The following is a 15565-nucleotide window of genomic DNA, read 5'->3' on the forward strand; positions in this document are numbered from 1 at the left end:
ATCTTATTTTAGGGGTAAAAATACTCGTTCCATTGGCAGATAGTCTTATTTACCTGCTCAAATCAAGGATAAATACACTAACTTTAAGAACATTTTACTTATTTTTGGATCCATTTTTGCAACTCTACATTAAGGAAATGATTGCCTATTTTGAAGTGGGGTTGTGGAAAAAAAAAACATGAGTAGTTAGTATCTTACTGGCATTAGACAGCAGTGAGAATGATCTCCGTTTAGAGAATCAGACCTTTTTCAAGGAACAGCTGAGTTAAGCGAATACACTTGCCAACAGGGACGTTGTCTGGATGGGAAAATAGTAACTGACTCATGCAAAGTGTCCTCACACACGGTTAATTTGAACTGCTTAGTCAGACCGTATTAGATGGAGCCAGTCTTACTCCACGCTGATTATCTGTTAGCTTAACTCTCCAGAGAAGCCAGCATGGCTGCGTGTTGCATGTATATTAAAAGCCAGAGTTGTGTGGATGCTTTAAAATATTCATTATAAGGGTAAATCCAGAATTATTTATGCCTCGGAAAGATTTATGCTCACCGTCATCTTTTAATTGTACCAACATTTTTCTTCTGACCACAAGTAATAATAAGGTTTTGGGGCGGCCCGGCCAGAGTCGTGACAGAGAACCTGTGAGAGAGCTAAAGATTAGGGTGATGGCTAGGACGCCTTCCAACGTGATTAAAATACAAATCTATTAGGGTTTAACTGACCCAATGCCAATATAGATTCATCCACTGATTACTATAAAGGGTATAAATATTTTTGACATGCCGTTTTTAAAAAATAAAATCTGAATAAAAACGGATATATTCTTTTGAAACTGACACAACTTTTTCATCTGTCTCATTTACTATCAGAAACAAACTCCTTGGTTAACTAAAAAATAATTTTAAATCTAAACATTTCATTTCATTATGAATGATTTTAGGCTAAACTGTAAGATTCAGCTTTGCCTTTTGGACATCCATCATGGCGGTGTAAAACATTATCTCTGCTTATATTTACACTTCAGGCTTTCAGTAAAATTTTAACTATTTTAATTTATCCATTGCTAATCTTAATGAATAAACCCTGTAATGAGTTTAGTTTTTTCAGATAGTCTAATCTAATCCCTTTGACTTTAGCTTTTGAGCTAATCACTGTAGATAGTGCAGTGTGAACGCTAGGAAATGCTATTTGTTTGTATTTAGTATGCAGCTCAAGTGTTTGTTGATAATATTGTTCACCTAAAGGAAAAAAATGGTACATCTTTCACTAGGCAACACATAAAGGATATACTGAAGAAATAATTACCTGCGGTAATAGCAAACTTTAGATTCTGGCAATCATATTTAACCCTGTTTCCTAATTCAGCAGATATGGTCCAAAATCCTTTATTTAGGTACTTTAATTTTGCTATAAATGCAGAACTTTGCAAAGACCTTCTCAAATCAACCAGCTAAAGAAACCACCAAACAAAACAAGTACTGAAGAAAAAGAACAGCAAGCTTTCACTTCACCTTTTTACGCCAGGTTCTTGTAATTTCATGTTTAAAATCTGTCCGTGGCAACTGCCTGCTTACAAAGATTAACAGGATTTTCCACACAGATTTGAGAACAACGTATATTTATGCTGCTGGAGTAAAGTAGAACAAAGTGATATATCAAGTTGAACATACTGCTGGGTCGGTCACTTCCAAAGCCGAGAGCCTAAATTAGCTGAACAGAATATCTCGCAGTGACACAATCTCCCATCTGATGCTCAACTGCTGTAGCTCACTGGGAGCAAAATAGGTCACTAGGATCTTTGGAGAAAAGAAAAGAAGGAAAAAACAAAAATTACAAAACAAAATGTTTGATGTTAAACGTTAAACACTCCTTCATTTAAAAGCGCAGGTTTAAACCGCTTATAAAGAGTAGATTGTTTAGACTGTAAGGGAAACACAAGCAGAAAGCTAGTTCTGTTTTTCCTCCTCTGAACAGGCGTGTGTGATCACAGCCTCACAACAAGAGCAACACTAATATTGTTATTATTACGTCTCAGGGAAGCCTATTTGTTCTGTGCAGCCCTATGAGGAGCCGAGCATGTGTTTTTCTCTCTGCTGCCACAGAACTATTAATTAGGCTGCGAGCGGGGCCTGACGGGAAGCAAAATTTGCTGTCGTCCTTAAAACATCAGGAACGGGTAGATAATACAAAAACTACCATGATTAAAACGCTTTAATTACTGCGGCCGCAATCAATCAAATAAATTGTACGAAGCCCACCATCGCTTAGTATGTCCCTGTTCGAATGAAAATTTAATCTCACGAGGGGAAAAGATTTCGTGAGTTCAGATGAAAATGTTCTGTGAGCCTGATAATTAGCATATCACTCAAAGGTGTGAAGGTGTAAGCATGCTTGCGAGGCATCTCACTTCAAGAGGGAGTCTATATTCATCACCATGTCACAGTGTTGTAAATAACACTTTATTTTAATCTAAATATATGTAGCAAGTCTAGGAAACAAATAGAGCAAAATTAAAACTGTAAAAAAATACGCAAAAAAATTTACTTTCCCATATGACAAGCAAGAACATTTTCCCTATGTCTAAATTTAGATCTTTAACCAGTGGTGGCTTATCAGTCGGGGGAGTTATCCTGATCAAATTGCAGGAAAAAACAACAACACACAAACATAGTTAACATAAATTACAAAATAAAAAGGAATTATCACATTCGGTCTTTAAAAAAATGATTTTTCCAACATTCCCATTCCATTTTGGGTTTATTTAGAGTTATCTTTTCGTGTAGGCCTCCTAATTTTAATGTTTCATGAGCGCCGGTCAGAAGAGTGAGTATGTATCGTCTCAAACTTTTGGCTTTCATTCTGGTCTCTAATTGGTTACATAAAGAGTCTGTTTGGGATGCAGCTCTCTGCGCCCGTGGCCAAACTTTTTTTTTTGTCATCACACGTCAATCAAAGTCACACCCCTTGGAGCTTAGAGATACAGGTGCAAACGGCACTCAGACAAAACATGAACGGAAGGGTCAGAAAACAACGACAAGACAGGAGAGAAAGGCCCAGCGAAAGATGTTTGACGCCTCGATGTTTGAAAGCGACACAAGACAGTCATTAAAGTTTCCATTCGGGAGAAAACCTCTCGGTCTAAATAGCTAACGCGCTAGCTGTTATTACCTCGAAGCACAGTACGTCCACTCACAACGACACCCACTGCCAGGATAAGCCCATTTTCTGGGGGAAACCCTGAATTGGTAATATTTTTCTGACCTTTATCACAAATAGTCCTTGAAAAAGTGTTTCTGTTGCGTTGAAACTACCGAATCTTTTCCTTAGTATCAGTATCGAGTTTAAATTTTTAGCATCCTGAAATGCATGATATATCATACCAAAATGATGTGGGGGTCGTCAAAAGTTTTTACTCTGATTTACTTTCTATTTCACAGAGGGTTTTAAAAATCAAATAATTTAACAATGAAATAATTGTGAGATTTTTTTTTTCTAGAAGTAGTATTACAAATTTTACCTGTAAACCTACAAAAGGTAATTTATTAAAAGTATATCCTGACAGTAAAATATGAGACGGATAATCTGTGAAAAACAATCATGCTCCTCTGACTCCTCCCAGTGGTCCTGCTGCCATAGGCAGAAATACACCGCTCCCGGGCAGACTAACCAATCAGAGCCGGGAGTTGTGTCTGGCTCTGATTGGTTGTTAACAATGTCGGTCACACTCAAGTGCGCTTCTTGCTCACACCCCTCCCCTGCACACCGCGTACCTTCATTCAACATTTCTAACCCTTTGTTTATTTCTGTTTAGCTACCACAAACACACCAACTATTTCTCAAGACTGTTTACGATCCTGCACAGGGCCACTTAAGAGTGTGCGACGGAAACTGTCTCTTCTCTTGTTTACTGCATTTCCAGTGGTTATGTTGAGTACTGCCCCCTGTGTTTTTGGAGAACACTGCACTTACGTCCGCATCGAGTATAAACACCTACAGCGCTTCTGTCGGCTAGCGTGCAGTCCACACACAGATCCGTGCCACAACACAATGTGTGAGTATAACTCAGCCTTAAGGCAGCCTTGTAGAAATAGGCTACTTACTTACCATTCAGAAACTGTTGCTGCATCTTTGCATCACTTCTCCAGCTTCTGGGTCTGACTCAGGGTCAAAGATATACTGATGTACCACTGTGCATGCTTACAGCTTATTTGCATGAAGTTGATGAGGCCATAAAACCTGCTCATTCTGGAAAGAGCTCAAAATAGGCGAAACTGGAGAAGTGAAATCTTCTACAAAATTTGTAATTAACATGTTTTGTGTAACCCACAGACCTGTCCTAAATGTTTAAAAGGAAGCATGATAGGTCACCTTTAAGAACAGTGTTTTGAAGCAAAAGCCGGCCAGTTCTTAATAGATTGCATCCTCATTGATCACAGAGCAGAACGGCATAAAATGGTGCTCCGCTCCACCCTTTATTTTGAAAATGCGAGCAGCGGTGACCTCACCGTCCCCCCAGGATCAATTCAAAACCCGTTGCCATAAAAACTTAGCCAATTAGTGAGCGTGCTTCACTGCCTCTCAGATGCATTCCAAGGCCCAATTTTTCCATCCAAAAGAAACGAGCATATTTTCCTTGCTCCAAGGAAAGCCAAGACCAAGAAAACAAACACATGATACTGAATGGTGAAATGCTGTTAATGTAGAAACCAAATGTACTTCAACATGCACCAACGCACTTGTTCCCCCTTTTTTTTTTTTTTTTTTGATTAAATATGTGTTTGGTGTTGATGTCTGGGCTTATGTTCCAGTCTGAGGAGATTCATGGCACATTACCGCAAAACATTATTGCTATAATTAGATCATTGCAGCATGCACAAATAAACAAGAAAACACTTTTAGCACTTAATCACAAGGAACTATATGATTTTCTACCACTTGATGTTAACTTTTTTCCTTAAAAATCCACAGAAAAGATTGTAATACAAAGACCAGCACTCTGAGAAGAATGCCAGGGAGATCTCCACCATGTACAGTTCAGGATTTGGCCTGTCTGGCTGCGTTGGAAGTAAAATTAGACAGGCTCCATGGTTACTAATACATTCCTCTGGCAACCAGAGACGAGACAGGGACACATCAGATGTACACTCACTCGTTCGCCTTTTCATCACACCTTTTAACGTGCCTCCTTTTGTTTCCCTTTTAAGAGTTTGTGTACATTCATTCTGTCGAAGCCGTTTGATGCTTCCCCTGGGATTTTTTTTTTTCCCCCCGCTGTAAATAAAAGCTGGCTGGGTTAGAGGTTAGGTCAGCGCGGATGAGGAAATAAGGGGGCGGCGGGCCAGTGTACCATATCAGCTTCCTCCCTGCCTGTCGGAAGAATGTTTGCAGCACAGTATTAGGAACAACAGTGGGATAGAGGAGCACGGCAGAGCAACAAAACGCCGAGGAAACACGTCTCCCCTGCCCTGAGCTCGACATCAATTTCTGCGTACAGCCCTCCCAGCATGTGACATTATTCAAAACAGCGAGAGCAAATGTTAATGAGTTCTTATTTGCATATTTATTTATTTTTTTTCTTTGTTGAAATGTCACTGATTATTACGTACTAGAATGATGAATGCATCTGCTCATGCAGCCTGATGTGTAATTAGCCATTAGGTTGAATGAATAGATCAATTAAAGGCGAGGGACTGGGATTAAGAGAGATCAAACTGGGAAGAAGACAGGAATAAGAGGAAAGATAACTCGGGCTCATGGGCTTTTGTAAATCACGTTACTAATCAAAACAAGATTGCATAATCAGCAAAATCACATGCATCCAACACTGTGGTAAATATGCTTTTCAGCATCAGGAGCCCCGGCCCCTACAAGCTAAACAGTTTATTTGCTCCTAAAAATCCATCCCTACACGATAAAAGAGAGGAGAAGTGGATTTCCAGATTGTGTTTATCCCCCTCCTCCCTCCCCGGGATTATCAGGTGCCACGGCTCGGTCTATTTGAATTTTTTTTTCTAAGATGGTAAAAAGGAAGGGGAAAAAAATGGGGGAGGTGGACAGGGGAAAATGTTTTCGCTTGGCCTTTGCCTTTTTCCGATCCCGGCTACTCTCCCCGCCGGTGCTTGTTATTCACAAACGAGGGGAAAAAAAATGCATTACTGCGGACCAGATGGGAACATTCCACATGACCAAACCAATCAATCACTTCGGTGGGACGCAGGTGTGACACAGCCGTGGCAGCAACACACCATTTCACAGTCTATCAGGCACAAACACATGGTCACCAATCAATGGCACCCCGAGGACCCAGCGAGGAGGGGTGCTCCTCCGTGGCCATGCTGGTTCAAAGCTGATGACTTCATAATCACACATCCATTCTCTCAGAGGAGAGAGGCGATGAGCTCCCTAATAACGTCTCCCAACATGCGAGCGCGCCGACGCTGTAATGGATGCTGCTGCAACACGCTCTCCTGCATCTCGCGTTCACATGCGAGCTCGGTGCCATCGCCCCTGTCAAGTTGTGAGATTGCTATCTTAAAAATAAATAAATAAATAAATAAATCAGAGCATGTTTAACAAGCTGCAGAAATGTCTCCCCGTTGGCTGCTAGAATGAAGACAGCATGCGACATCAAAGAACGAGTCGATGTTTGGGATGAGATGCCAAACAACTGTTGAACAGCACAACAACAGAGAACCAAAGAGAGGTGAAGGACGAGGAAGGAATGCCGATCCGACTCACGGCACTGTGGGCATGTTTTCTTGCACGAAATCCCCCACAAACCCTGAGAGGTCTGGAGTTTAAGAGCACAAGCCTGCACTAAATAAAACACTGAACCAGTCAGAAAGGGGGGGATCTTTAGACGATCTCTCTATGCAGGGATGGCATGGTGGGAGAGTGAAAACTACAGCAGCCACTGAAGAGAGTTTTGTTGGTTTTAACTTGATTAAAAAAAGAAAATCTACCTAACCACCCCCGTATCCTTGGCATTAAAGCACAAGTCTCACAGAGACGTGCTTCTCTCTACACTTCCCACACTTTACACTCTCGGGGCTGTGCCAGCGTAGGAGAAAATGTCAGGCATTGTCAAGTGGGAGTAGAGGCGAAACAAATGTTTGCATTTCATTATCCAATCACAATCCACTACAGTCCAAAAAAGAGGGGAGGGTAACATTATCTAGTATTTCGCTTGCCAGTACACCCAGCATGGACCAGGGGGGGCCTGGGCAAGCAGTGGTGACTGTGGTAAGGAATGAGGGTGGGAGTCAGAGAACGGTGGGAAAGAAAGGGCTAAACTGGTGATATGCAGACAAAGTATTCGGTTTATCAGAGAAAAAAACTTGATAAAACACGGTTTTCCATCTTGGATTTGAGATCAGAGGTGATTTTCACGCATTCTTCTCTTGTACAGGTAGAGTTCCTGTTTCATAAAATATTGGAAAGAGGTCTAACAATACAATTGGAATCCCACTTTGTCTGAGCTGGGTTCATATGTTTATATAAACTGGGGCAGTGTGATAAATGCAAGCAGACACCTGCACTACTGATGAATAAAAGCTGAGAAGCTTTTCTACTGCTTGTGTGTTTGGATGAACTAAATATATAACAGCATTGCTGTCTGTGACAACTGTGTAATATTTGTTTTCTTTTATATCTGACAACAAATCATGTCTGAGGTAAAAGACAAGTGAACTTATTGAGTTTGTTCATACAGGTGCATCTCAGTGAATTTGAATATCATTTAGTTCACTAATGTTTTGTCAAAAACTAAAACATGTATACAATTACAACACACAACACAATCAAAACACAGAGTGGTATATTTCAAGCATTTCTTATTGATGAATTTGATGATTACATGTCACAGCTTATAAAGACAGCTTCTCTGACTTTGAACAAACTGGACCGGCACCAGCCAATTACATGGCTCCTCAAGTGATCACTGGCTGTGGAAACTTCACACTGGACCTCAAGCAGCTGGGATTCTGCTCATCTCCACTTTTTCTTTCAAATAAAAAGCACAGAAGCTGACACGGTCTCTGATTCAAGAGCCCGTGTTCTTGATACTACGTGTGGTGGTTTGAAAATTTCCCCAAAGTTCTTTCCTGTCCTTTGCTTCACAATCCTGCAGTATTTTGTACACGTCGTGATTCTTGGGTGTTTGGTCTTCATTAGTGTTTGTGATATTATCTGAGTTCTTTATTATAGTTACAATAGTCTTCTGTTGTTTATTATTGGCAATAGGAGCTTCCAAAGTTATTTCAATCATTTGTGTTTAGTTTCTCAGTAATTTATTGTGTTTTGTTCTCTGTGTATTTTAATTTATTTTCTTAGTCCCCCCCCCCCCTGCCTTCCTGCATTATTTCCCCCACACCTGTTCCCAATTCCCCCTGATTAAGTCACCTGAAACCATTGCCATTCTCTACCCATACCTCAGTATATAAGCTGACTGGTTTTCATTGCTCATTACTGATTCTTCCCATTACGCTGCCCATGCTTCATGTGCTGCTCTTCCCGTGAATCACCTGTGAGTTATCTTTGTTCATTTGCCATTAACAAGCTCATTTCCATCATTGTCAGCTTCTCAGTTTGGGTCCTTTAGAAACCCCATCACGACAGTACCCGACTTTTATCTTCAATTCAACTACCAGGTAATATGCTTGGATACAACACTGTAAACAGCCAGAGTTTACCAATTACCTGGTAGGTCTTTTCCCTCCTTGTGGAGGATGTTAAGGAAAATCTGCTGGATAACGATTAAGTCAGAGGTCTTCCCCATGATTTGAAGATTTGTGTTCAAAATCATGTTTAATTGCTCTCAAATGTTCTGTTTGCACTCTGTTTGAATGAACATTACATATGTATATGGGCTTAGTTTCTAACTCAATTAATGAAATTACTGAACACTTCAATGATATTCTAATTTATTGGGACCTACTCTTATCTAAAGATAACATCTACAGATTCCCGATGTACTGAAGTCTATGATCTTTTAAACATAAGAAAAAAATATGCTAAATAAACTGTTAGGGTTAGGGTTGAGCTCTATTACGTTTATTGTTGAGTCACAAGCAAATTTGTGACTAAATGTACATTTTCTAGATGCAAAGAACATCCAATGTTATATTAAATAGAAATACATTCACTCCAGGGTGGAACTGTCATCCAGTTTAAATAAAGTTAATCCTATCAGAAGACCAAGTGCATCGCTAATCTCAGCAGCCCTAAATCGCTACTTGCAACACTTTCTCTGAGTAAGTCATTTTTCTGTTTTCATTCGACTATTAGTTTTAAATAAGCTCTGACATTCTCACTGGCCGCACCTGCATGAAGCAAAGGAGCAAACTGGGAGGGTAGAGAGAGAAAGAGATAGATTTTAGAGGGACAAACGCAGAAGCATAGTCCGTCTCACATGAAGGTATTAGCTTTAGCAAAACCTTTTTTTGAGAACCACTCAGCAGAAAAGTTCTTTGAAGAAAAAAATTGCACTCTTCTAACATCTCCAGACATATATGCAAATACATACAAAAGATGTCTGACCTTCCCCTAAGAATTCAACTTTCCTTTAGAAAAGTAAAAAAATGTGCTGAGAACAGACTCAAGCGAACTGCATAAAGACATTTCTCCAATTATCATAATATTTCATCGAGTACAGTGTATGGCACTCTGATCCTCGCAGCTGCTTCCTGAAAGACTGGTTATGTCATCATAACTTGGCTACACCACTGCTCCTCCATCCGCTTTAGAAAGGCGGCCCTTGGGGCATTACTCAGTATACAGCTGATCCTCTACAGCTGGTCAGCCTCGCCAGCCTCACGCTGGGGGCCAGGACCTAAGGAAGGGAGGCAGGGGCTGGGCAAGGCCAAGATGGGCTGAGAGAAGCATGAAGGCGGTGCGGGGTGCGAGAAGCATGGGCCGTACGGGGAAGGAGAAATGGGATTTTCGGCCTTTCAGCTCATCTTTGGCTCTTCACGCTTCACTGACCACAATGAGAGATAAGCATACCCGCCGGCTCTGCATAATGACCGGCTACATCAACTAAACAGTACTGCATGCATCTAATTTTCTCTGCTCATATCTCATTTTACATTACGCCAGTCTATCCACTATATATATATATATATATATATATATATATATATATATATATATATATATATATATATATATATAAAAACTATGTGCTACCACCACATTATGTCTTAAAAGCTTGCACGGTGTACATATGTGTGGGTATGAACAGCAGCGAGGGGAGAGGATGCAGCGCTGGCAGCACCTGTGACCCACGCTGCACTGCAAACTGAGTGCACACCTGAGCAGCACCTGGCCACAATCACAGCCTGGGTCTGGGTCTGGGGATGTTCTCCCATGGGACGAAGCATTAGCGGATGACACCTGCCCCGGTAAAAACACACCGGGGATGCCAGCGTGATGTGGGATTTGACACCTCGCGGAGAGCTTTAGGGATCAATTAGGTGGAAAAGAGAAATGCGAGAGGGGACTGGCCCGTGCACGGTGCAGAATCAATGTCTTTTTTTCATAATAATTGAAACAAAATGCGGCAGGAAAACAAACACATTGCTGGATGCATATTAAATGAAATGACAAATTTGCAAACAAATTTCGGAGGACAGGTAGGTTGGAAGGTTGCTTCTTTTTATTTATGAACCCTCAGACCTATCATGGTGCGAATAGTTGAGACCCGACAGGAAACAAATACACAGCGGTGTATTATTTATAATCCACATTATAAACACCTTTTTTAACCAATGACACTCTTCTTAGAATACAATAACTAAGCAGAACTATGAGCTTAGACAGTTTTTTCGCTAAAATTAGAAGATATTTACTTTTTGTACCGTAGACTTCCCACTGCTTTAGTTTATTGTTTATTTACAGCAAGCAGCACATCAGAGCACAAACTGAAGAAACTATTTGATAAATAGCACTCAGAAACAAACCCACTCATTAAACCGGCCTCGTCAGCTAAAGCATCCTGCTGTCCTGCACGTGACGTACTGTAATGTCATGTACTGTACAGAACTGCCTCGGGAAGCAAAGAAAGAAAAAAAAAAAACACTTTATGTTTATGCACAATTGGCAGTTCAGCCATTTGGCTATTGCGCTAAAATAAATATGCGGAGACAGAAAAGACCTCCCTGTGAGGTTCCAATGTAAATCAGTGGGTGCAACAAACTTTAATGAGATGGCTTCTAAATAAAGCAACACCAGTCAGGTAGTTTTCTGCGGGTCGCACGTGGACGTACGTCTACAGGCCGTCGCCACTGTGCATGTGACTGCATGCGTGTGTTGATGACGCCGCTATAAGCTGATTAGCTTTTATGCAAGACTAAAGCTGAATGAACGCTAGATATGAAGCGGGCCAGAGAGACGTGAGTCAGCAGTTGTGATATCACGCCCTCAGGCACATGGCTGGGAAGACCGGATAGAAAAACCTCTAAAGCTAAGCGGTGAGAGCTCCGATGAAACCTCGCTCTGTTTCACAACGATGAAGGATAAAGTGATTAATTTGGCTACATGAAAGAAAGAAAAAAGAAGCTTTTTTTTTGTTTGACCCAAGAAAGTGCCAAACAATACAGAGAAAGTCGTAACAAATGCACGATTGGAAGTTTTTTTTTTTAATTTATATTATATATATTATATACAGCACCTATTTTTTGCTATAGTCCAATAACAACTAATGATAACTGGAAATTGCTTTGGTCCTGCATAGCATCTTTAAAACCATTTCTTAACATTTCAAATCAAATTGTTTCCCATCTTGAGGGTAAAATGCAGAGAAACCTAATGGCACAAGCCAAAAGCAGTGGGTCGCGCTCACAATATAAAGTGAGTTAAATGAGCAAAGTGCAGCTCTGTCAGGTGTAGCTCATTGCCTGGGGTAATTGCCCAGATTGCCTGAAATGAGCCTTCCCCACTGACTTCCCCATTTCAAGCTGACACCACCAGAAAAAAACTCTCGGCGGGTAATCAGATGTAACCATTTCTTGTCAGTATTATGAACACTTGGCCATCCCTGTGGCTTAATAATTAGAACAAGTAAATTGAGGCCCAACATCCACTAGGACTAGCAGGAAACCTTAAGTGAAGCACTGATAAGACTGCTTTACTTTCTTATGGACAAAACAGGTAATGACTGTATTTAATTTTAGAAAGCTTTTTGCTCAGAACTGGGGCTTTGGATAGTACTCAATTCTTGTATGGAAGGAACTAAGATTAGATTTAAGTTAGGCTGAATAGTACGAACACACTGTGTGGCTGCCAGGTGTTTCCAGTGTTAATGCACCAGCGCTCTAAATGTTACCCATGCGGACAGAACCCACGTCTGTACCGGCCGCTAACATTAATAATTAGTAGATATCCACCAACCCATCGGCTTGACATCACAATGGCTTAATTATCTCTTGATTTGTTCTTGTCTGTGATGGGCAAGACGAGTTTTACTAAATCTGACATTTCTTTGCAATTCATTTAAGAAAAAAAATACATAATTCTCAGTAAACAAAATATAATTTGACACTGTTTTTGATTCAAATAAAAAAATCAGAGGTTCGAGACAATTGTTTTTAAGCATTAATTGGGTAAATCTTGTACTTCCCTAATTTTCTGCTGGTTCCAAGAACACTATATCGGTCGAAAAGCTGCAGCACAACTTTATGTTGGACAGTCCTTAAAGGAACCAACAAAAATCAGCAGGAAAAGCCATACTGGAGCATCTACTGTAAGTAGGTGTTCTGATTATTAAAGCTAGAGATTTTTCCGGAAGCTTCCCCAAGTCCCCTTTTGAATAACTGCGCATGCGCAAGACCATCTTACCTTGCTCTTCTGCTATTCAGGGGGAATCACGTCTTAAAAATCTCCCAAATCCACTCTGGTCTAATTTCTTTCTACTGAGGCCTTCCTCTTCTTCTAATAAACGTGAACGCAGCTCGTTTCACGTGACTCTCTGCCACGTTCAAAGTCTACGGTGAGAGCAGTGGAGCAACAATGAACGGCTAATCGCTAACCTAGCCGCTAAGCTAACTGGATACATACACACTAGAAGAGCGCATGCGCAGCCAGCAAGCGGAAACTATGAAGGAAAGAGCACGGACACTGGCGTTACGTGAGTGCGTCAGAATTATGGGCATGTGGGACAACCAATAGATAAAGTGAAACCCACAGAACTTGAGGGACAGAAGGGGGTGAGGGCAGGAACAAAACTCTGTCAAATCCATGCCCTTCGAGCCCAGGGGCATGGATTGGTTAGAGTTTTTACAGGCCTGCAGCTCCCAAACGAAATAATTTTTTAAACCTCCTTTATGTGACTACCTAATGTATTGACAACTTTCAGGATGGAAGGACCATTTTACCCAGTATTACAAAAAGTGTTTCTGAACAGGATTACCAACTACAGCTTTAATACACACGACGTGTTGCAGAGTAGCTCTGCAGCATCAAGAGTAGCTTGTTCATCATTGTTACAACTGGTTAAGGCAGAGTTTCACGTGACGGTGACTATGAATAGTTTTGATGTTCTGGGTACATGAACATTGTGGCTGCCACCTGCCTGGTAGTCTGCAGTGTATGCAGCGCAAACTATAAGAGGATTGTATCAGCGGTAGGCGGGGTAATGATCCATGTGAAGTCTGGATCCATTGATCCATAAGAGACCAGCGTCATCACTGCACTGCAAAAATGGATCTAAGAATAAGTAAAATATTCTTAAAGTTAGTGTATTTGTCCTTGACTTGAGTAGGTAAATAAGATTTCCTGCCAATGGAATGAGTATTTCAACCCCTAAAATATGATAATTAGACATCATGCACTTGAAATGAGATGATGGAGATGAGTTGTTCCTATTTTAAGGGCAAAAATCTCATTCCATAGGCAAATCATCTTATTTACCTGCTCAAATCCAGGACAAATACACTCATTTTAAGAACATTTTACTTATTTTTAGTTCCGTTTAGTTAGAGTCCCCAGCTCTCCAGTTAAAAACATTTTTCCCCCTACTATTTCCCGTTGTACAGCTTTTCCAGGGAATAATACACCCAAAACGTATCATGTACGATTTTATATTGAAATGAAACATGAATCGAACACGTAAATGTAAAATTAACTTTGCGTCCGAACTGACTCGATGGCAACTGTAAACACTTAAACTGAATAATTTATAGCTTATGAAAGGTATATTCAGATTTAAAAATAAGCATTTTATTACGTTGTTCAGTTGATCTCTATGTTTAAACCAGACATCCTAATGAACTAATTATCCATGCATGCAACTTCTATATTGTGAGCAAGAAGAAAGAAATTGCTACGACAATCGTTTGAACTACGTGCAAAATGACGTCAGACTGTTTTTGTGTGTTTTCCTTCCAGAGGAATTTTCCATTTAAAGTTGCGTTTTTAAAAACAAAAGGCCATTTCTGATCTACCGGGCTGATAAACGTCACCTTCCATGGACCCGTCCTTTAGGTTTGTGTCGGGGACTTCCAACCAGGAAGGATACACTGAATGAGAAGCAGGAAGTAGGAAGTATTCCTAAGAGGTTTGCGTCACCAAGCACACTTTTGCCTCTAAGTGGTCGGTTTTCAAAGTTCCTGTTTTTTTTGTTGTTGTTGTTGTGAATGACTGATCCTGGGTGGATGTTAGAGCAGTTCCTGAGCAATTACTCTGAATGTGGTGAGCAGTGCAGGCATCCAAATATCAGAATCAACAGCTCGCTGCAGTACAGCGCACACAGATGTGGAGAAGCCTTCATATATGAAACAATTCATTCAAAAGTGCAAAAAGCTTCTTCTGTGGTAGAAGCACCGTGTGGCTGTACTACCATGAGCACTGCTGAGAAACATAAACTGTCAGGCTTGATTTAATGAGAACACAGAAGAAGAAAAAAAAAAAAGTGGATTTATGCAAGTCTCAGATCTTACTGTGGAAAACAATTTAATAAGAGTGCAGAATTCAGAGGCTGAGATAAGAAAAGGCAATATAAAAGTTTACAATCATGCTGTGGAGATCTGACACAGCAACGGATCTCATTTAAGCCGCCGCCGAGCGTATTGGAAGCACGGCTGAAGCGGCCATGTGATCGGTTACAAGAGAGATAACGTTTATGTTCAATTCAGCCGCAGCCATTTGTGAACTAATCACTGTGCTTGGTAAAAAAAAAACAGTCTTTAGGGCCATCGTATAATGAGCTGAGATGTAGTTAGTCATAAAAGTGGCCACGCATCACAATGATGCTGGACGCCCAGCCACATCCAGCTTTTAATCGATGCAATGCAGGCTAATGATTTAGATCAGGTTTGAAAAAAAGGAAAGACGCTGAGGTTGAAAGAATGCATTATTCAGAGCCGGGTGAACGAAACGCGACGCTGGTTTTGATGAAAGGCCATCCAAGAGCATCAAAAAAAAACAGGGGTTGGGAGCGCTCAAAAGAAACAATGTTAAACTGAGATAAGAAACAACTTCAACCCTCATTTAGGATCATATTTAAATGATGAAAATAGACAGTGGTACATAGTATAAACCAGTAAATGACACACAAACTGGAAAAGGCAC

General features: G+C 40.6%; 1 protein-coding gene across 6 annotated transcripts in view; it reads right to left on the reverse strand.

The window, feature by feature from the left end:
* The window catches only part of tcf12 (transcription factor 12), a 93969-nt gene that overhangs the window by 52716 nt on the left and 25688 nt on the right, over positions 1–15565 (reverse strand). The window lies entirely within an intron of this gene.

This window comes from Fundulus heteroclitus, chromosome 4 (genome assembly GCF_011125445.2).
Source record: "Fundulus heteroclitus isolate FHET01 chromosome 4, MU-UCD_Fhet_4.1, whole genome shotgun sequence".
NCBI classification, from domain to species: Eukaryota; Metazoa; Chordata; class Actinopteri; order Cyprinodontiformes; family Fundulidae; genus Fundulus; species Fundulus heteroclitus.